Source organism: Ambystoma mexicanum, chromosome 2q (genome assembly GCF_040938575.1).
Source record: "Ambystoma mexicanum isolate Mex_15411 chromosome 2q, UKY_AmexF1_1, whole genome shotgun sequence".
NCBI classification, from domain to species: domain Eukaryota; kingdom Metazoa; phylum Chordata; class Amphibia; order Caudata; family Ambystomatidae; genus Ambystoma; species Ambystoma mexicanum.
The window spans coordinates 446,937,948-446,960,749 of NC_090924.1; the positions used below are offsets into that span (position 1 = coordinate 446,937,948).

Here is a 22,802-nt window from a genome sequence, read left to right on the forward strand (position 1 = left end):
AGACTTTTGATTGTGCTTCCCTTTCTACCCATTTGGCCCATTTCACTGTTTTTCTTGAATGGCTCTCAATAGCCAGGGGTTGGTTCATGCCCAAAGCAGGTTCTAATGGTGTTATTAAACCCCTCCCGCAAAATGTAAGTACAAGGGCATTATGATCACTCTCTCTTCTATCTACCACTTCAAAATCAAGAGCTTCAATCCAACTACTATCTGTAATAAAGATATAATAGATGCAGGACGACCTATTATAGCCGGCAAATGTTATTTTTGCTGGTCGATCGCCTAATAACCTGCCATTGCAAGCTCTTAGGTTTAAATTGGCAATAGCACAGGCTGATTCCACCGCCCACTTATGTACCTTTTTTACGGTGGGGTGGCCATAAGAGTGGGTATAGCCAAGCTATATTCTGGTCACCCCCTAATTCATCATAAGTTTTTCCTGGGCAGGCACATTGGTTCTATTACGTAGCCATTTATCCATGGGTCCCCTGAGTTCAACATGTCTTGTGAACCCGTTCCCCATGTCATTAGAGATGGTGGTACTTCGGGGGAGCTGCATGGTCAGTACGCCTGGTCCTAGTAGAGCCCATAATCTCATTGGCAAACTCCACTCTCTGAAGACGCTGTGACGGTTTTCTCCATATCAGTCTTTTTCCACGCCTTTGCTGCTGCTTAGGTGAGCATTCCAACGTGGAAATCTTGTGGCGTGCTGCCTCTATGGCGTTCTCTTCTGTTGCTGCAGTTAAGGTTAAAATATCTCTCTGTATCATTATGGGATCGGGGGAGGGTGCATTAGGCTGTTGTACTGCTGCAATAGTTGCCATATCTACCACTGATGTTGCACTATTGGAGGGCTCAATTAGTTCTCCCTCCCCTGCTATCACTTGAATCCCAATAGGGTTCTCGCTCAGTAGAATTCCCAAGTGGCTGTTAGACTCCGAGCTACAGCCCAGAATGACTTCGATTACTTTTCCAATAGTACATTTCAATTTATGATGTTCTGTTGCAGGGTTCGTGCAAAGTGTAAAGAGCGCCTCAACTTTAGAGGGAATAATATGAAGGGAACAGGGTAAAGACTCAGTTTCCAATAAAGAGCCATCATTAGAAACGACTGTCACTGATTCCATAAACGAACTTTCCTCGCCTGCGGGCACAGGACTTAAGACTAGTTCTTCTAGGTTAGGGCTGGCTGATAAATCAGCACATATGATGTTATTATAATTGGGCGGGTTTTGGCCCAATGAGCTGAGCTTCAAATTTAGACAAAAGTTTAGTAGTGAGCCATCATTGTCAATCGTAAATGAATGAGGCATGTTATTAGTCTCAAGATGAATTGTAGATTTAATAGATGGTGAAGGTGTTGACTTGTCAATGATAATCGATGGTGGTGGTGTTGCGAGTGGTAAAAAGCTGGTCATTTTCAGCTGATTTCTAGTAGTGCTGTTGGTAAAATCAAAAAGGTCTCTTATATTTTTTGAGCGTGGCTGGACCTTCAAGGTCTCAGTTTGTTTACCTGGGCTTCGGGGACGCTTGCCCGAATTGTTTGCCCCACTACAGAGTCCATAACTACGCAACCTCACATGTTTCATATTCACCGTCTATCAGATTAAGGCAAAGGATGAACCTGGGGGGTTGATTTGACCAAATGAATTAAATAAATTGGAGGTGAACTTGATTTACACGCATGAAGAATAGTGCCGCAAGAGGCTGGTCATCAAGCACCAAGCCAGCCCTAGAAAGCGAACACGGCCAGGGCAATATGGCCGCCTTGCCTCCACCCCCCTGGACTCCTGCACACAGCAGTGCTAATGGCACCTCAGTGGTCACATACAGTGGCAGACTCAAATCACACAACATCAGCACCAGCCCACTTCGGGGCGCCGGGGGTGAGAATTAAGAGGGGCAGCTTACTGCCAGTTTTTCTCAGTGTGCAGTTTGCACTCACTGAAGATCGCTGGCATCCATTGAAAAGCCCCCTATCCCAGTCCTTAACCACCTTACCGCAGCAAGGTCCTGAGACAACAGTGCCCACAGCTTTCACCTGTTTTCTGGATTTCGATGCTTCGAGCCGCTTTAAGGCCACTTCGAGACTGCTTTGAGGCCGCTTCAGGACCGCTCCAAAGCTGCTTCAAAAATGGCAAACCGCCCCACACAAGAGGCTCGTCGCCAGCATGGCTCCCCGGACAAGCCAGGAGCTAGAGGTTAGAGGAACAGACCATCAAATGACCTGCATCAAGCCGCACTGCAGAGACTCAAAGAATCAAGGCAGCCGCTTCCGACACAACCATAATCCAGTAGTAAATTCCTGTAAAAGCAAACAGTCAACTTTTGAAACGATGGCTGCTATGGCATTTTCTTTTTTTGTTAACAGGGATGGTGCAAGGAGCACAAACCTGTTTAAATAAAAAGAAAAAAGGACTACAATAAAAGTTGGCTGGCATGGAAATACAAAATGGAGTACTTTCAAATTGAAAGTACCTTTTTGCGGCCGAGTAGCAGAGGTAGATGGCTGGAGAGCAATGGATGTGAAAGAATCTTGACAGCAAGCAAGCCTATTTGCCTTCCTTTTATAAAGACCCAGGGAGCAAAGAGTAGGGTAGCCGACAGCTTACGCAGAATGTGGACTTTTATCACCTGAAACAGTCGATTAAGACCCGGTCTGGAAAGAATGGTGGTGGTAAATCCGCCACCACCGTTCTTTCCGGGCTGGCTGATTAAGAGTCCTGCAGGCGGGAGGTGTCACTCTCGCCAGGTCTGACCTGGCGGTTTTAACGCCACCCGCCTGCAGGCGGACATGGAAACACCAGCTCTGTCATAGACAGAGCCAGTGTTTCCGTGGTCCACATCCCTATGGAATGGGGATTTACTGATTTCCGCCTCCAGAATTACCGGGTCACCGGGGTTGTAATGCCCCGATGATTCGGCAATCACGGAAGTGGAATGGTAATTTCCGGCACGGTTCTCGCCGGACTCGTAATGAGGCCCATGTGTCGAGTTTGCTTATTTATTTTACTTGTAAGGCCCTCACTGCGAGAGCATTCACTTATTGGTTGAGGGTCCAGGCCAGTTGCTAATTACAAGTTGACCTAAAGATTTACACACGTGCAACCCCATAATACATGAAAAACACTCTACTCTGTTAGCTACATTTCCAAACTCCATTTTGGTGCAAGATCTTTGGCAACACTGAATCCACTGGTTTAGACCTCACCCCGTGGTTCCTCATATAGCAACATGATCATAACCAATTTCAGAATCTGAAGACCTTGCTTTTCTTACAAGATTTAGTGCTTTCTTGGAATCGTCCCTTTCAGCTGCCTCCCCAATCGCAAGGCAACATGAATTACAAGTGGCACTAGACAACTCACACACTATAGTATATAAAAACAAAACAAGACTAAACGACGAGTGCCCCAAAACAGGAATCAAGTAATGAAGACTGTTGTTGTTATAATACAACTTGTTTTGTTGTTAAACTGTTATTACATGCAACTAAGACAATGATGGCAAATTGAGATGCTAAGTATACATGCACGCTATAAATGCCAATAAAAACATTTTAAAATAAATAAATAAAAACAAAACAAGGTAGAAGCAGTTTGAGGAGTTTCTAAAAGCTGCTCCTAGTGGCTGCAGCATAGCCAAGGTGGAAGGTGTAACAATGTCAAGGTACTACGAGATAAGAAGAGACACTGAATATCAGCATGGTACTGGATGGCAAGGAGGAGGTCAAGGGTAGTGAAGGGTTATGGTCCAAGAGGTGATTAAGGCTCTGAGATTGGCCTGGGCATGGTATACCAGAAAGTGGTGAGTCCAATGTGAGTATGTGAAACTAAAGAGGGCTAACCCTTCCCGAAACAAAGTCTGTAACTTTTAATGGACAGTGAGAGAGGGGGAGGGGCTCTCCATTCATGAAGGTTTTCTCCGCAGATGTTATCTGTCCGCCAGCCTGGAACTGGGGGTGCTGGAAATGAGTGGATTTGAATATTAGCGTGAAGGACCAAGATCTGTAGTAGTGCTCTCTGAGAGCCCGCCTGTGGGGTGTCTGTATGGTGAGGTGGAGGTGGCTTGTTGAAGGTTGAACAAGGTTGGAAAGTTGTGGAATTTGGCAGGGGGCTAGAAGTAGAGGAGGTCAGCTGCCACAATAGGCCAGTTTATGGAGCACTGATGCTTCTGGGAGGGTGTTGGCCAAGTAGACATTGTACAGTATGACAGGTGGTTTAAGGTGATGTAGTGTAGTACATGGGTAAAGAGGTTGATGTTCAGGTGATGAAGTTTGAAAGTCTGAGATTCCCATCAATACTGAGATTTCCGGCCCGTGGAGAGTCTAAAGTAAGGGGCAAGTTTAGGGAGATGCGATGATTAGTAGTGAAGGATAAAGCACAGCTCAGTAACACGTAAACTGCTGGTATTTGTATCTCATTAGAACAGTGGTTCTATCTGTTTCCTATATAATGTCTCATACGTAAACAGTATACCTGGCCCTGCCTTCATGGTTACCATGTGAGTCTTACCACCTACGTCCAAGTGCATTAAATACCTCCAGTCTTGGCGTGGTGCTCATGTGTTTCATCATAATGGTGTAAATCAGGCTCCATGGGAAACCAGCAGTGCCTATCCCTGCCAAGACTCTTCCCATACCAAGTTACTTCATAAAGAAGGCTTTCGTTTTTACAAACATGCCATTTATATGGTAAACTAGCTGTTGCCCGTAGCTCCGTTCGCATGGATTTTGGGATGTGGTACAATAGTGGGTTAGGTGAGCTCACTCTGGAACAGGCCACGTAAAACTGCCCATGCGAGATGCAGTCTTCCCTTAGGTCAATCCCCGCTACCTTTAAAGTCTGCCCCTGAGATTTGTTGATGGTCATGGCAAAACCTTAAGGGAAACTGAAGTCTTTGGAATTCAAACAGATATTCTGAATGTATAAGAGGTATTCGTGGTATGAACACAGACCCCTGGCCAGAACCACTTAGCACTGTAGCCTCAATCACATTTCTGTGCACAGCATTCACTCGCAATCTGGTGCCATTACAGCGCTTGGTGGGTTGATGTTAAGCAATAATATCGCAGGTGCTCCCACTTTGAGAAGAAAGAAGTTTGTGTTGGGGAAGACCAGATGGATTTAAAGGGCCTGATTCATGGCATTTTCTGCACGGTTTCAAAGTGACTTTGCACTGGCGACACCAACCCTGATTAATGGAACTGTGCAAAGTGCAATGCAAAAATACACTTTGCACAGTTTACAGATTTGTACTCCATTTGGACTCCTCCAAAAGAATGAATAAGTATCTTATTGATTATGGCAGCGATACTGTTGTCTGGCGTTAAAATGGCACGCTCACATAAACATTCTGTAGATTTCTCCATTAGATTTTTTATGTCAGGGTACATTTTGGATGTGAGGTCTGCTAGGGATTTGACGACTGTGCCTAGGTCGGAAGGGATGACAATTTTGCTCTCAAATATGGGATACTCTCTGTTACCAATTTTAAGAAACAGTTCAGACACTTACTTTATCATGAAGATTTAAAATGTGAATTTTTACTTTTCGAACATGTTCGGTTTGTGAGATATGGGTATCCTTAAATAAAAATGCACCCCCTTTTCCACCTCCCTTAACTGGATTTGATTTTCAGAAAATGGTAAAACACGTGTTTCTCTATTTTTGAAGAAGAATCCAAATACCAATTTTCATGTCTCTGTAACATCTTTGGTTTTTGAGATATAGGTATCCTAAAAAAAAAGTTTCACCCCCTTAGGAATGGAATTTCCCAAATCCTTCCTTAGCGGATGCCTATGTCATGAAAACAATGTACTTTCCAAAATTCACGTTCCTAAGTTAAACGGTTGGAGCTGTGCATTGATGAGTCAGTCAGTCTGGACTTCTTTTTTAATATATTATAGGGCAGCGGTCGCCGCCCTATAGTTAAGGTGAGTCGGCCTACCGTAGGAACCCCTCAAAATTCTATTGTTAATAACTTTTGATTTGAGTAACAGATTTGACTGAGTTTTCGAAAGTCATTACGGTCTTGCGGGTCCCCCTGACTGCAAAGTTACACAAAGATTTGTTAAAAAATAAAAATGTTATTAAGAAGGCAAAAATAAAATTCTCCAAAAAGTGCGCCCTATTGTTAATTCATTTTCCCATAGACAAACAAGGTACATTTTTGCCAAAGTGCACAGCCCAAACCGCTGGACGGATTTGGACCATGTCCAAAACAACTTGGGCACGAAGCGTTGACTCGCGATCCATGTATGGTTTGGGGTTATTCCGTGCAGTAGTTATTTAAATATTTGGAGGAGAAGAGGGTGCCACTTCTCAAAAATAGAAAGCTATACCTCAGGATTTTCCCAAAACTGGGTGTTTTTAGAAATGAAACAGCCGCCGTCTTGTTTTTCTCTTGATGCGAGAGATAACCGTGGCTATAACCGAGGATATGGCAAAATAAAATGAAGGAAAAAAGCCATTTTCAGGTCAAAAAAACAACATGCAAATGCCATTAGGCTAGAGGTGGGAGGGTGGCTAGAGGGCACCAAGTGAAATATGGGCATTGGAGGGGGTCTAGGAACTGAGTTTGCAACACAAAGCTTTCTGTAACCTCGGCTATACCCTTCGAATAGCTGACATCTCAACTCAAACTGTGTCACAGAAACAGCAGCGTGTGTTGTGGTGATAAAGGGACAGGGCAGGGGAGGCGAGGAGGCTATCTGGGAAGTGGGGGAGCTGGCACAGATGAGAGGGGCACTTGATGAGGGCCTTAGGGGGCAGGAAAGCATTTTGTTTGTTGCCCCTTTTTTTCTGACATTCGTGGCTATATTCAGGGCTACAAAGGACTATGGATAGCCGCGGGTAAGAGTAGTTCTCGGGGGTGAAAAAACACTGGCAATGGCCAAAGACACAATTGTCATCCAAGTCTCCCATCCATGCAGTAATCAGCACAGACCCTGCTTAGCTTCAAAATGAGAAAGGGGCCAGTGTCCCATGTTGCAGGATAAATGAGCCAAAGTTACAAGACCACTTAGAGAAACGGGCCGGCCCTTTTCTTGCTTTGAATTAAGCAGGGTTGGTCCCGCTTTGAAGCTCCGTTGACTGCATGGATGGGTGACCGGGGGGCCACATTTTCTTTTTTTTTTTTAAACGTGCTACTGTCAGTCCTTGAAAGTTTTGCACTCATAGACCATTTTTTGCCTTTTGCTGTACTGTATTCCGGTATTTGTAGTGTCCCAGTCAATAATAATTAAAAAAAAAACAATAGATATTTTTACAGCAACAATTGGTTTCCCATCCCTTTAGTATCTGGAATGAACCCTGCTTAGCTTCAAAATGAGGAAGGGGACAGCCCCCTAAGCCATGTTGCCTAATAAATGAGCCCATTTTACAAGACCACTTAGAGAAACGTGGCCTAATGGGGCTGGATGCTTCCTCGCTTTGAAACTAAGCAGGTTCGGTCCTGGTTACTGCATGGATGTGAGACAGTCCACAGTCCCAAATGTTGTGTGTTTTCTTAGTTTTAAATGTCTCATAACACACGGCATCCACATTATTTTGTTTTAAACCGTGCTACTGTCAGTCCCTCAAAGCTTTGCACTCAGAGACCATTTTTATTGCCTTTTGCTGCATTGCATTCTGGAATTTGTAGTCTCACAGTCAAGATAGGGTAATAATGCCACAATTGTACACTTTTCGACTAACATAGTTCTATAAGGATTTATATATTTGAGTGACACTATGTTATGTGTACTTTTCAAGTTAGCTTTATAAAGCAGAGTATTGCTGAAAGCCAGGCATAGGGGTGAGCAGAGGAAATGATCAGGGGGCAAGTAAGTCATGAGTATTTGCCTACGATGTGGCAAGAGAGTTTGTAATCCTGGACACTGTTGCAGTTATTCTCCCGATTGTGGCTGCGTTTCAGGGCACAAGTAAAGGACACATGTGGGTGAAGAGCGTAACTTTTTTTCAACGGGCGATCGCAACACATGTTTTTTTTTAGGCTGGCAAGCTTGCTCAAGTATTTGGCTACCAGGATTTTACTTGTGGTGTCATGTTCCCAGTGCAGACGCTTACCCACAAGACCACAAGCACTTGTTTCGGGTTGGGATTTTGTTTACCAGGGAATATTTCATAACAGATTCCTGGGTTTAAAAGGTCAGCACCTTTTATACTTTGCCAGCATATTTATTGGAATATTTCTGCTATTTTGTCTTGTGCCCCTTCTTCTAAGGGGAAGGTCAAATGCACTACATTTATATATTTCACTTTAAGATATATGTTCACTTCCTATGCATATATTCGTGGGTGCCAGCTTTTGATTTTCGTTATGGGTGCAGAAAGTACTGGGCATATGTTATTCTTGCAGCCCATCATTTTTCTCCATGTCTGTGCTGCTTAAATGAAGTTAGTTGGAGTCGTGCGATGCATCACAACAGTCACCAAGAAACCGGCCCATGTGTGGTCCATAGCAAATAATTTACTCTAAAAAAACTTGCCTAAAAACATTGTGAGTTCTCAAATCTTGCAATGTTTTATACATGATAATACCACAGTTAAAACAGGACAAAATCAGTTTGTGATTAACGTCTTTGAGCGATGGGTTGCAGGTGTTTTAAAATATAGAGTGGCCGTGCCCACCAGCCATGGACGAAGGCCATGGCTGGTGGTCTGGGAACGCTCTAAAAATGTATGGAATAACAAAACCCTTGAAATTCAAGGAAAAGGGTTTAGTTGCATGGATGTTAAGGTGAGCAATACATTGTAACAAAACCTTTGATAATTAAGGAAAAATCTTTAATTGCAGGGACATGAAGGTGAGACCCTTACGCAACAAAACCCCTGAAATTCAGCTAAAGCCACCTTAACTGTGCGCCCCGTGTTGCACAGCCTATGACCACAATAATGACATCACAGATCACTTCACTGATGACATCACTTATTACATGCTGTACGAGAACACTGATGACAATACAAATCACATCATTGATGACATCACTGGTGACAACACTAATTACATTGTATGAAAAAATGAAGCAGGGTGAGGCACGCACTTCAGGTCCTGGTCAATTAAACCTGTTGCAAAAAATATATATATCTGGGTTAAATCCCAAAATGGACAAGTATTCACCAGGGTTAAATCCCATCTACTGCAAATCCCAAAGATGAATAAATATTAACAGGGTTAGATCCCTTCTGCTGCAATTCAGCTGCTCAGTATTAACAGGGTTAGATCCCATCAGCTGCAGTTCTGTTGTCTGTAGTTGTTCTCCTCCAAGCGCTTTCTTATCTCAAAAAATCATCATGGAGGCTGCGTTTCTTTAGCAGGTGTTACTGATTATTTATTTATTTATTTATTTATTCGGATTTATTTAAAGCGCACGTCAGCCCGGGGGCATCGTGGCGCTGTTACATGAATACATACATAGTCTGGTTACAATGGAAGGAAGATGGTTACAAAGCAATTTTCATTACATTCCAATTAGACTCAAAGGATTCTGGTAGCTGTAGTGAAAAAGTTTTTTCAGTTTAGGTGACCAGGGACCGACATCCCTCCAAAAGCACAAGTCCGTCCCAAGTTTGTGGGAGGGGAAGACAAGCATCTTTATGATTCTCTCTAAAGTGGGGCACAGTAACCCCGGTGCTGCTGCCTCTGGAGCCCGGGACTCCCATAGCATTAAGTGAAAAAATGAAGGAGGGCGAGGCGCGTACTCCAGGCCCTGGTCAATTAAACCTGTTGCAAAAAATATATATCTGGGTTAAATCCCAAAATGGACAAGTATTCACCAGGGTTAAATCCCATCTGCTGCAAATCCCAAAGATGAACAAATATTAACAGGGTTAGATCTCTTCTGCCGCAATTCAGTTGCTCAGTATTAACAGGGTTAGATCCCATTAGCTGCAGTTCTGTTGTCTGTAGTTGTTCTCCTCCAAGCGCTTTCTTATCGCAAATAATCATCAGGGAGGCTGTGTTTCTTTAGCAGGTGTTACTGATTAGACTCAAAGGATTCTGGTAGCTGTAATGAAAACGTTTTTTCAGTTCAGGTGACCAGGGACTGACACCCCTCCAAAAGCACAAGTCCTTCCCAAGTTTGGGGGAGGGGAGAGAACCATCTTTATGATTCTCTAAAGTGTGGCACAGTAACCCCGGTGCCGCTGCCTCTGGAGCCCGGGACTCCCATAGCATTAAGTGAAAAAATGAAGGAGGGCGAGGCGCGCACTCCAGGTCCTGGTCAATTAAACCTGTTGCAAAAAATATATATCTGGGTTAAATCCCAAAATGGACAAGTATTCACCAGGGTTAAATACCATCTGCTGCAAATCCCAAAGATGAACAAGTATTAACAGGGGTACATCCCTTCTGCTGCAATTCAGTTGCTCAGTATTGACAGGGTTAGATCCCATCAGCTGCAGTTCTGTTGTCTGTAGTTGTTCTCCTCCAAGCGCTTTCTTATCTCAAATAATCATCAGGGAGGCTGTGTTTCTTTAGCAGGTGTTACTGATTAGACTCAAAGGATTCTGGTAGCTGTAGTGAAAACGTTTTTTCAGTTCAGGTGACCAGGGACCGACACCCCTCCAAAAGCACAAGTCCTTCCCAAGTTTGGGGGAGGGGAGAGAACCATCTTTATGATTCTCTAAAGTGGGGCACAGTAACCCCGGTGCCGCTGCCTCTGGAGCCCGGGACTCCCATAGCATTAAGTGAAAAAATAAAGGAGGGTGAGGCGCGCACTCCAGGTCCTGGTCAATTAAACCTGTTGCAAAAAATATAAATATCTGGGTTAAATCCCAAAATGGACAAGTATTCACCAGGGTTAAATCCCATCTGCTGCAAATCCCAAAGATGAACAAATATTAACAGGGTTAGATCCCTTCTGCTTCACCCTCCTTCATTTTATCACTAATTACATTGTATATAACTGATTGCATCAATAATGGAATTGGACATAACATCATTTATAAGTTAGCTCATGAAAACTTTAATTACCTTAATGACAATTTAGGCCGTGGACTTATACCCTCCTCTATTTAACTTGGACCTTTGAATCTGTCAACTTATCCTACTTCAATTTAATTACAACTCTTTATTCTTGCCCCCCCCCCCCGCCAACATCTTTCCACACTACCTGCAATACTGGATCCCCCTTGCAGCAGGCTATATTTTATTCCCTGGCCATAACTGACTTTCCACATGAAATCTCTCTGGCACTCATTCTCTGGATTGCCAATGCCAACCCCTCCACGTGTTCCGTTGTTGACCCATTTGCCTGCAGACCATCATGAATTTGCATCTCTCACTTGTTCCTACCCTTCCTCTCTATTTAGGTTCTCTCTTTCCCTGGGAATTTTTCCAGCCTGCTTCAAGGTAACAACTTTCCTACAAACCTAAAAAAGTAATGGGCGGATCCCAAAAATACTGCTACCTACCTGCTTGTATCTCAACTCCCTCACTTTTCTGAACTCCTTAAACAGCTTCTTTGTAATAGGATCTCTTCCTTTCAGGACACTAACATCTTTTGTCCTTTACTAGTCAATCTCTACTCCTCCACCCTCATCCAATTGATCACCTCATCGGGGTTCTCATAACACCTCTTTTCAGACTGCATGCAAATCCTCTTCTATTTCCTTTCTTGGATTCCTGAATTCTCTACCCACATATCTGCATGGCTCTCTGTGACACAGAACTGGGTGGCACTTGTTGTCAAGAGCTTAACTCCCCCAAAATTGAAGAGATTGTCAGAACTTGTGTAACTTTGCCAGGCATCTCTCATGAATCTGGGAAGATGTGCCACAACTACAAAAAAAGAGGGTTGCCTTCCCCCCCTTTTTAACTACTTAAGGTATAAGGACTGTCTTCCTCCCCAGAGGACATGATGCGCCCCCTCAGCTAATTAGCAGGATACGGCTCAGAAGCAGGATAGTATGCTGGGTAAACCTCTGGGAATCCTATGGCCTTCTCTCAGAGGTTGGATTGTCTGAGCACCGTTGAATCACAGGGCCTGATAGACGTTACGGAGGATAAGGGGTTTGGACAAAATAGATAGGTGCCATTCAGGAACTGGCACAGCTTTAAAGAGCTTGCTAGATCCACAAAGTGAAATGAATATAACAAGAAGGTAAATACCTAAAGATTACAGAAATGATCAGGCTGGATTCCTCATCCATTAGGAAGTTTGTGAGACAGGTTTGTGTGGGTTGTGGGTCTTCTTATGATCGCAAAACAAACAGGAGAGCCAGAAGTGTCCAACGTTCTGTGTCTAGACGTGCACGTCAGACATTTTGGACTGGGCTCTCTAGGGGAAATCCAGCAGCCAACTTAGAATGGGATGCCTCTCGCATTATGAACATCAGGAGCTGAGTCCTGCCGCCATAATGTATCTGCAGGTCCAGCAGGGCTGCCACTGGTGGCCCGGTAGAAGTGGGGCATGTCTCCAGGGGCTGAAGTCCCAACGTTGATCTTCCAGTCTCTAATGCCCCCTCTCTCCTTCCTTTACGATCTAATTTCCTCCTGATTTACTCTGCCCCTCCCTTAAGGTTTAAAACCTTTGGTCCTATTCAATAACAAAATTAACCTTCAACACTTTATTATTTCGACCTCAACTGCAGCTAGGATTACCCTCATCATCATCATCATCATCAAAATGTTTATTTCGGAAATGTACAAAACCTTCCATAAAAACAGTACAAATCCAGAATAATATAAATAACAATAAATATGCCATAAAAATCACCTATTTTAAAAACAAGATCACAGTAACATCAACTCATGAGAAACAACCATTTAAAACCAAACCATATTTCATGACATAGTCCCAAACAAACATTTTCTGATATAAAGTGCCTTTTTTTAAATACAATAAGAAAGTCCACCCAAAACTTGGGGAATCAGCCCAAAGTAAAAACATCAGTGCAGGTCGATATTGCACAAAACCCAGACCATGTAGCAGAGGGCAGAACAAAGAGCCACTCGCACTCTCGTTTGCCGGGCAGAAAAATAAGAGATGAGCGAGATCCTCATGTTGGGCATCACACAGAAAGCAAGACTGATTACCATACTCCCCTGACCAAGAAGCCACCACAGCCCTTAACAGAATACAGTCAAACCTTGCCCTTGGTAGAATGACTTGGTCCACTGGCGACTCAGCCCATAATAAGTATTTCTGTATGCCAGGAGACATAATGGTCATCAGCCTTCTATTCTTAGGTTGGTTTCACCAATTCCAGACTCTCTCTCCTTAGGCCTACATGATCACCGAAGCAGCCAGCCAGCAATCCTATCTTCCCTTGTAATATAACATTAGGGGGCAGGTACAAGTGTATGGTGCTGAGTTCCAACGTGTGTTTCTCTTGAGACTCCAATGCACCCCCCTCTCCTTCATTCACTATCTAATTTCCTCCCAATTTACTCTGCCCCTCCCTTAAGGCGTGCAACCTTTGGTCCAATTCAATAACAACCCTAACCTTCAGCACTTTATTATTTCTGCCTCAACTGCTGCTAGGATTAACCTGCTCCTTATCAGGTACTTCAGCATCCTCCTCACCTACACTGCCACCAAAACCCTCATACTGACCCTGGTAATCAGCCACCTTGACTTCTGTGCCAACATCACCATTAGCCCCGCTTCATACTCCTTCTGCCTGCTGGATAAAGCACTCCATTTTGCCACCTATGACTTATATAATATTCCCCACTCTTCTCATATCTCTAAACACTGCTTCCATGCCGGCTGGCCTTCCAGGAAGAACTGGCCCCTCTTCAAATAAAGAAGCAAAATAAAAAAATACAGGGGAGTGTGAAAGGAAGGACTAATAGGTAGAGCAGGAGGTGGAGAGAGATGCATTGATGGAGAGTGGGAAGAGGTGAGGGGCATCTGGAGAGAGAGGGGATAAGAACAAGCATTGGCAATGATAGGAGTTTTGTGTAGGTATTGGAAAGGCATTTGCCAGCCACTGACATAGTGGTATTAACTGGCCATTGATAGTAGCAGTTGCAAAGTAGTGCAAGTACCTGGCCATCTAATAGCAGTGCTTGGCAAATGCATGATACGTATAAACAAACCAAAACTGTTGGCTTTGCCAATGCTTGTTTTTAACAGGACTTCAGTGAAGGACACACATAGTGCTTATAAAATGATTTGCTGAAGGAAGACCTGTTTAAGACATTTTCATTACGCCAGTAGTGCTTTTACAGCTCCAATTAGCCATTAACTCTCAGAAGATTGCTTTGAAAAAGTCCTGGCAGGCACTTCGAGCACACATTTTGATTGTGATCATGTTAAAGCGAGCTCAAAGATATCCCAGGAGGATGTGTTTTGAGTGGGGAGGGGCAGGAGTGGGTGGGAATAGGCATAGGGGCATGGGCATGGGCCATGGGCAGCCAATGGGTGGGTAAATAACCAAACAACACCTACAAGCATTGTGTCCCTTCTCTTAGTCTCCAGCTCTGATTTGGTCTCATACTGGTTCGTTCTCATGTTTTAATTAAAGGAGAGTTCCGGGACTTTTTTTTTATTGTCCCTACGGGTCGGCCATGTGTTTGTAAGCATAAATCGGTAGATCGTAGGAAACTTTCCTATGGACCTTACCCGACTTTTCGCCCCTTATCGCACTCGAAATCAGCCTCCATTTTGTGATAATCCTATCATTCCGCCGCATCGACCTGGCTCACCTGCCTTTGCGGCACTAAATCAAATCCCCCGCCCCTGAAACAGACTTTATCAAAACATTCATATTCCCCGCCTCTATCCGTGACGTGACTGTGCTGCGTAGGCAAACGCGCCCAGGCGTCTTCTACGCGACTCCACACAGACCCCGGAAATCAACACAGATCAGCTCACAATACAGCGCACCACAATTCGGAATATGAAACTGTACTTTGAAATCAAACCGCAAGATTGTAAATGTGGTAAAGTACATTTATTTGACATCAAATGTTTAGAGAATATTCAGCGATTTGCATTTTTATTTGCTCATGTTCCAAAAAGTTCGTATTGAGGAACGCGATGGTCCTTTGCTGTACACAGGGTCTTAGAGCATCTCACAATACAGCACCACAATTCGGAATGTGAAACCGTGGTTTAAAAGCAAACGGCAAGATTGTACATTTGGCAAAGTACGTTTATTGGACATCAAATGTTTAGAGAATATTCAGCGATTTGCATTTTTCTTTGCTCTCGATCCAAATTAGTTCGTCTTGAGGGAAGCGATGTTCGTGTGCAGTACACAGGGTGTTGGTTTACGATAAAAATAAGCTCTTCTGTCGCACTGATAATCGCATGGCTGTTCCAACAACGAGGCGCTAGGCCACCACAATGGTAGGTATGTTGCATCTAACCGTTAGTACCGCGTAAGGGCATACTTGTACTTGGCGATCGTCCCATAAAATGGTCAGGGTGGTAACGTTGTTCACGCGGAGAAGCAACTGGCGGCTGTAGAAGCCGTCCGCCGGTGTCTGGTACTCGTGACACAGACAGTAGTGAATGATGTACCTAAAAACATAAAAAATGAAATTAGTCTCACCATCAGATCCTTATTAAAATTATTCATTTCATAGCGAGGACAGCGCTACTGGGTGTACACAAGTGTTTAAAGGCGTGGCGAGGCATGGAGGGGGGGGGGAGTGCAGGTGGAGAGTGGAAGGGCCCAGGACTGAGGTCGCAGACAGTGGACCAGTTGTAGCAGGGGAGAGGGAGAGAGAAAGCAGAAGCAAAGAGGAAGGTTTTGAGGTGCTTCAGTAAAAGCAGATGTTTCTCCTCAAGATAGTGCGCGGTAGAAAACAATATGCCACATAGAACGAACAAGTACAACTGAACCCGTCTTTAAAGCCACTGTATAGTAATGAAATTGCGGTATAAACTCATCAAAAGTTACTTACATTATATTTGCATTTTCCATTGTGTCTCTGTGTAGGGCAGACCCGAAACACCACTCCTTCTTTGCCGACGTTACTTCTTCTAATGAACGTGGCTCATCGTTTCGTTTCTGAAATTTTATTCATTATCTTTTCTTAGTCTTTCAGGATGGTCCCGGCCTGTCAAGGTCAAATCACAATAGAACCTTATATTGGGTCGTGGGCCGTTCCGCCACCCGAGCAAAACATCAAAGCAGCTGACCTTCACTTTGAGCGAGCACACATTTCTAGTTAGCTGCAGTTAGTTTTAGGGACATCTTGTCTGCGTGCCTTTTTTTTTATTGTCCCTATGGGTCGGCCATGTTTTTGCAATACGGAAACATTCTATAATTTTTGTAAAAATGATTTATATTACTGTTTGGTTTAATTGCAATGGGCCTGCAACATGAGGAGACTCGAGAGAACAGACAATCAAATTACAATCATTTAAACCGTGATGTGTATTTCTCAATGAGCTCTGCTTTAGGTGGACATGGAACAGAGGCAATGTTGGGTGGCAATGCAGTTGTCCCCTGCATAGGTTCGTTCACCACTCCATGTATGTGCCTATCGAGGACATCTACGATAAGTCTCTCAATAAACTCATATTGCATATCCTCAAACACTGGTTTGATCACCCATTGTTTACTTCTTTTAGTGAAGGCCTTATTGTAGCGAAGCGTCCCTAAAGTTCCGGTCGTCCTACTTTGTTGACGGCCAACATTATGGTTATGTGCCAAGACCGCTAAAAGAGTCCGATTTATCATGCCTTCCATGCCAAAATGCAATCTTTTGGGCCTGTACTTGAGGCACATATTGTGGAACACCTCCAAATCTCCTGTGTGGCAGAATTCCGTGAGTCCCCTCAAAGCTTTTGTTATAGTTTTATCAAATACAATCTTTTCAATGGCTTTGTGAGTGGGTGATGAAGGAATCAACCACTTCTTCTTCCGTGCCTCCTCTGTGGACAAATGGCCATGTTCACATTTGTGGAAATGCTCATTTGTCGACCATCGATGTACGTTGCTACAGTGCAACATTACTGACCGCCATTTTTCCAGTAGAATTTCCAACGACCCTTCACATGTTTTTGAGCTCCACCAAAGATGGTTGCTGATTGACTTGGACCACTGTGAAATACCTTGCAATTCTTTTTTTTTACCTGCAGCAGACAATTTTTTATTGATTGATTTTGCAAGATGCCAAACGTCAAATTGGTGATTTATATTTTTGTACTGTTCTCTCATTGTCTTGGCAATTGAAACGTGTCTGTCCGTGGCTATCAGGTCGATCACCATTCCCCGCGATTGTAGTTCTTGCAATGATGCTACAAAGCCAACTTTCTCCATGGCCACTGAGGATGTACTTTGTGACACCTGCACGACCACCGAACTCACAATTTTCTTACTTTCCATGTCCTGAAAGTGGTAGGTGCAGTACTTGGCTGAAAATCCTGGGCTGTCGCACTGTCCATCACCGGCTAGCCTGAAGCGTTTGCCCGCGAATGTACTTTCCATTGACATTTTTTCCATTCTCCAAGCTTCGCTGATGGCTGGAAATAGATAATCGGTTTGGTATTTGTAGAACTGACTTTTCGCAATGAAATGGATTCCCACAAACTGAAAGAAATACTGTAACTTTTTAAAACTTGAACCACTAAAAAGTGCGGCCGCTGCACAAAGTAGATTGCCTGCTGGCAGTTGCCCCAGCATGGGTTGTGCAGACCATGCGAACGGATGATATTGTGTACAGGTGGCATGTATTTTAAGGTTAGTGCCTCGAATTGCACGAGTCACATTAATCAATGGCTCCCCACATACTTCCCCACCAACCGAATGCCCACATTTCATCATCATAATAATATCCATCAAACAGCTATCGAATACAATGAATTTGGCCTCTTTCCTTATACTTTCACTCTGCATCCCAGCTGGTTCGGCCTGTAACGTTGAGGACATGTCACTCGCATGAAAGGTACAATCTCTGATATCGTCTTCCGCTATGCTGAGTGATATTGATGGTGTTTCATTGTCGTCCACGTCATTCTCTTCCATTGCAACATCTGTTCCTTGTCCGGAGATGGGAGAAAAAAACAATGTCTTCAACTTTCGCGCGCTCTTATTTTTTGCGGGTGTGGATTCTGTGAATTGATCTCCGACTGCATCCAAACTACCAGGAGGACATTCACTATCAATGGCTGGTGGTGGTATAGCTCCGTTGTCAATCACTTCATATTCTTCCCATTGGCACGATGCATCTCCAGTCTCAAGTCCCTGCCAAAAGGTTTGACAAGCAACATCTCTCGTTCGCTTCACTGTCTGTGTAGATTTAGTTCTTACACCCACTCGCAACTAGAGGACAGATTAGAAAAGGGATGTTCAGTTTAAACACAACTTACAGTATTGAACTATTGACAGTGAAAGACAACATAATATAGTGAACAGGACACTAACCTTCTTTTGCTTTCTTTTCTTTGAAACTTTCTTGCCTCGAACTTCAACATCTGGACGCTGTTGCTCCGACTCGTGTGTGCATGTCTCCACTTCCTCTCGCGCTGCAACGACTATATTTTCATGATAAGCACATCCATCACTCACTGAGGCTCCATCGACTCCCTGAAACATAGAACTTTCATTAGTATGTATAATAATATTGAAAACACAAAATGTACTTGGGGACCAATACCCATACGTACATCTCAATAGCAAAACACGAATGAACGCATTGTGTAGAACATTCAAACGACAATAGTTCACGCATTGTTGATCTAGTTAGATTGAACTGTCAAGATCCATACCTCGGGCTCCGCATAGACTTCCATTGATGATATTATTGAAGATGACGCTTCAGCAACTCCCTGAAACACAGTAATTGCATTAGTATGCTTTTCTATTTTGTTAAAAAGAACATAAACTTTGAGCAGGCGTCAACGGCTCATCTAAATAGACCTGCACAAATGATCAGTTGTCTAAAATAAATAATGGATATGTAAATATGATTCGATTTGCTCGATCGTTGGAAGTGTCACCACCCAGAGATCTGCATCAACTACTAGGGGTGATGTTCTTGTAGAAGAAGCTCCGTCATCTCCCTGAAACATAGTACTTGCGTTAATAAAGAAGGAAGTATAGCGGATGTAATCACGTCATATGATTTCGCTTGATCGAACTGTCAGTATCCATACCTCGAAATGCATAAGAACATCAAGGGACGATGTAACTGCGGTGCACACTTCTGCAAGCTGTTGCGCCGACCCGTAACTGCATGCTCCCCCTTCTACTTGGACTAATGCTCCATCGACTCCCTGAAACATAGGACTTTCATTAGTAATGAACACAATATTGAAAAAAGAAGACAAATAGGAGGGCGACGACAGAAGGACATATCAATGGCTAAAAACGAAAGAAACGTACCTCGAGCATCTGAGTGACATCTACGGTTGTCGTCAATGCGTTGGACTCCTCAGCATCTCCCTGAAAGACAGTACTTGCATTATTTTGGATAACAATAATTATAACTGAAAACAAAGACTAGAGGACGAGTACAAGGGTGTACCATTAGGTAAAATAATTACACGATCAATTAAAACTATTGATTTACATGCCTAAAACAAGTCAGTGTCAGAATAGCTAAGTAAGATTACCCGATAGGCGCTTGAAGTGGCTGATGACTGCAATAACGACACGGATGGAGAATCTTCCGCCTTCATATTGAGTGGATACATAAATGGGGAAATTATTGTTAGCTACTGCTACACACTACCGCAAGGCCGAGAACTAGATCCGTAAACTTGACTCACCAGTGGAGGCATGTGGACGAATAGAGTGGGAATAGCGGTTGAGAGCAATTTTCGCCTCGCTCGCGGTGTTTTCTTCTTTATTAGCAATGATGTGGAGTACATGTCTGGGCTAAAGTGCCTGCTGCAGATGCGGTATCGATCACCCCTCTTGTCCGCAAAGACTTCTAGGACTCTACTTTCTAGCTCAGAGGCTGGATATCCGCAATATCGGACCCATCCTCTTATCTGATCTATTGTCTTAGGGAAAACATGCATTATAGTACCTTCAGATTTGTTATGGGTCTTCGAAGGGCAACCGCCAATGGAACAGGCAGGCATTATGGAAAGTTCTGAAAAGTAAAGATCAACAATTCTCTATGAATACCAATGTGTTAAAACAGTAAATGACACATAAAAGGTTCAATGCAAGGTCCGTTTTGGTTCTTGGAACTATACACGTTATTCACATGCGGATAAGTATTTCAATAACTTTCAAAAAATAGAAAAAGTAATTTGACTAAACTCAGAACATGTGACTAGTTCCTTGCATGTACTGTCGTGAACGAAAAGAAAACATGGATGCAATTTGATGACTACTAGCAAATAGATATAAATTAAAAAATTGGACGCAAAATGATTATGGTACATGGACTTACCTTGACGAACAAACAGTTAGATGCAGGGATCAGAGTAGTTTCTTGTCGTAGAACAGGGAGCAGTTCACAGGTTGCAAACTGACGAGTTTGCTCAAAGTGGTCACGGAAGTTCACAGAGACGAAGAGCAGATAACCAGCACCTTCACGGGTTGACTAGCAAAGCGCAAAGAAGTTCTCATTAGAAATATGAGGTGGGTTATAAAGAATTCGAACCAGGGGTGTGTTTGTGAATGAATGACGTGTATATGTCGTGGCATTATGTGGATTGCAGGGGGCCGTCCAGCGTGAGGGGGATGCTTGGCAGGAGACACGGGGTCTGGAGGTAGACATGGGAACAACAAACCCATGCTCTATAGACCACTTTGAAGTGTACATGGTCTTTGGCACCTCTTGGCCTTTATCGCTCCCTGACAGCTCCACTTGCCAGCAGCTCAAGTACCCCGGTGCGAACTGCCTTTGATAGGGCGGGGGGTGGATCGGGGCGGTGGTCGTGCAGACAAGACACAGGAAGACTCGTGAATGGAGACACACTTATGTGGATTGCAGGGGGCCGTCCAGCGTGAGGGGGATGCTTGGCAGGAGACACGGGGTCTGGAGGTAGACATGGGAACAACAAACCCATGCTCTATAGACCACTTTGAAGTGTACATGGTCTTTGGCACCTCTTGGCCTTTATCGCTCCCTGACAGCTCCACTTGCCAGCAGCTCAAGTACCCCGGTGCGAACTGCCTTTGATAGGGCGGGGGGTGGATCGGGGCGGTGGTCGTGCAGACAAGACACAGGAAGACTCGTGAATGGAGACACACTTATGTGGATTGCAGGGGGCCGTCCAGCGTGAGGGGGATGCTTGGCAGGAGACACGGGGTCTGGAGGTAGACATGGGAACAACAAACCCATGCTCTATAGACCACTTTGAAGTGTACATGGTCTTTGGCACCTCTTGGCCTTTATCGCTCCCTGACAGCTCCACTTGCCAGCAGCTCAAGTACCCCGGTGCGAACTGCCTTTGATAGGGCGGGGGGTGGATCGGGGCGGTGGTCGTGCAGACAAGACCCGTTTGCCGCAGGGCCTCACCAAGGAGAGGCCATCTAACTGAATGTAAGAGGATGGCTGCAGGATCTACTACATGGAAGGCAGGGGGGTGAGTTTATAAATACCTCACCCTCCCAGGAGAATATACACTAGATTCATTTAAAAAATCAAAACAACCATTGTTAAAATATATGTTGGGCTTTATTTTAGATTTTAATTAAACATAAATAATAAACATTACACATTGTAAAGTTGAGGTTGCAGCACATCGAGGGAAAATCCGCGGTATTGTCCACTGTCACTGGGGAAATGTTGTCTAATGGCAAGTACCGCACAGGCAGGTATTACTCTCCGAACGCGGTGTCCGAGCCTCCCGTGAAGCCACCAAGTGAAGCAACGATAGGCCACCAGCCTGTACCACCTGTGAAAAAAAAAGATGCAAACTGTATTAAACTGACCAAACTTTCTTATCAATGTCGATTCAGGTAACACATGTCATTTTTCTTAGAAAAAAATTATATCTAGAAAATGCACTATATGGAACCAATTTACATGCGTTCCAATGATATGTAAATGTAATTTTATATGTGGGAGACGACCATGAAATAGTGGTGGCATCACTGACATCACAAACAGAGTATACTTACTCGTTACTCGGATTACGCGGACGAACAGTGCCACGAAGTTCGTGCATAAGCACCATCATCATCCTCAACACTGTCCGTGAGAGGCAGGCTTCCCTGAACTCTGGCAGCTCGGTGATGCATTGCGGACTTTGCTCGCCTTCCTGCTGACTTTGCTCGCTTTCCGAAATGTAGGCCAAGCACCCGGAATTTTCACGGCAGCAGCAGTTCTCCTCCTCAGTTGGCATTAGCTCGCACCGATTGCACGTGCACCAGGTGGAGACGCCGTCCATGCGACATGGTCCAGGCTCTTCATCCGTTGACTGGTCCTCCCAACTGCCGTCCGAATCCCCATCGTTTTCGCGTGCTTGCCTTTCCAGTAGTTCTTCCTCGGTGTACTCGGGCTCGTACATATACGGCATTATTGTGGCCATTGTGCGGTAAAGATAGTAAAATAATTTATAGCGGTGGTACTGGTATCTGTTCACACGGGCTACAAGCGGCGAAGGTAGCTGACCAGAGCACTGAAACGAGTCACAGAATACTCAAAGTAACACAGAGAGAGGAATGGAATCGAAAATCTGCTGCTGTATGTTGTGAAACGGTCTGTTTATACTTATTGGGGAAAGAGGCGTCCTGCCATTTCCATGGCAACACGTCAATAGCTGAGGCGCAGCGATTGTTGACACGAGACGTGCTTGAAATGGGCAGTACGCGTCTGCTGATGTCAGGCTCAGGGGCGGGGGATTTGATTTAGTGCCGCAAAGGCAGGTGAGCCAGGTCGATGCGGCGGAATGATAGGATTATCACAAAATGGAGGCTGATTTCGAGTGC

The 22,802-nt window shown here is 44.2% G+C and overlaps 1 protein-coding gene across 2 annotated transcripts in view; it reads left to right on the forward strand.

Annotated features, from left to right (window-relative positions):
- Positions 1-22,802, forward strand: part of LOC138569500 (myosin-4-like) — a 98,637-nt gene that overhangs the window by 24,041 nt on the left and 51,794 nt on the right. The gene's annotated exons all lie outside the window — the stretch shown is intronic.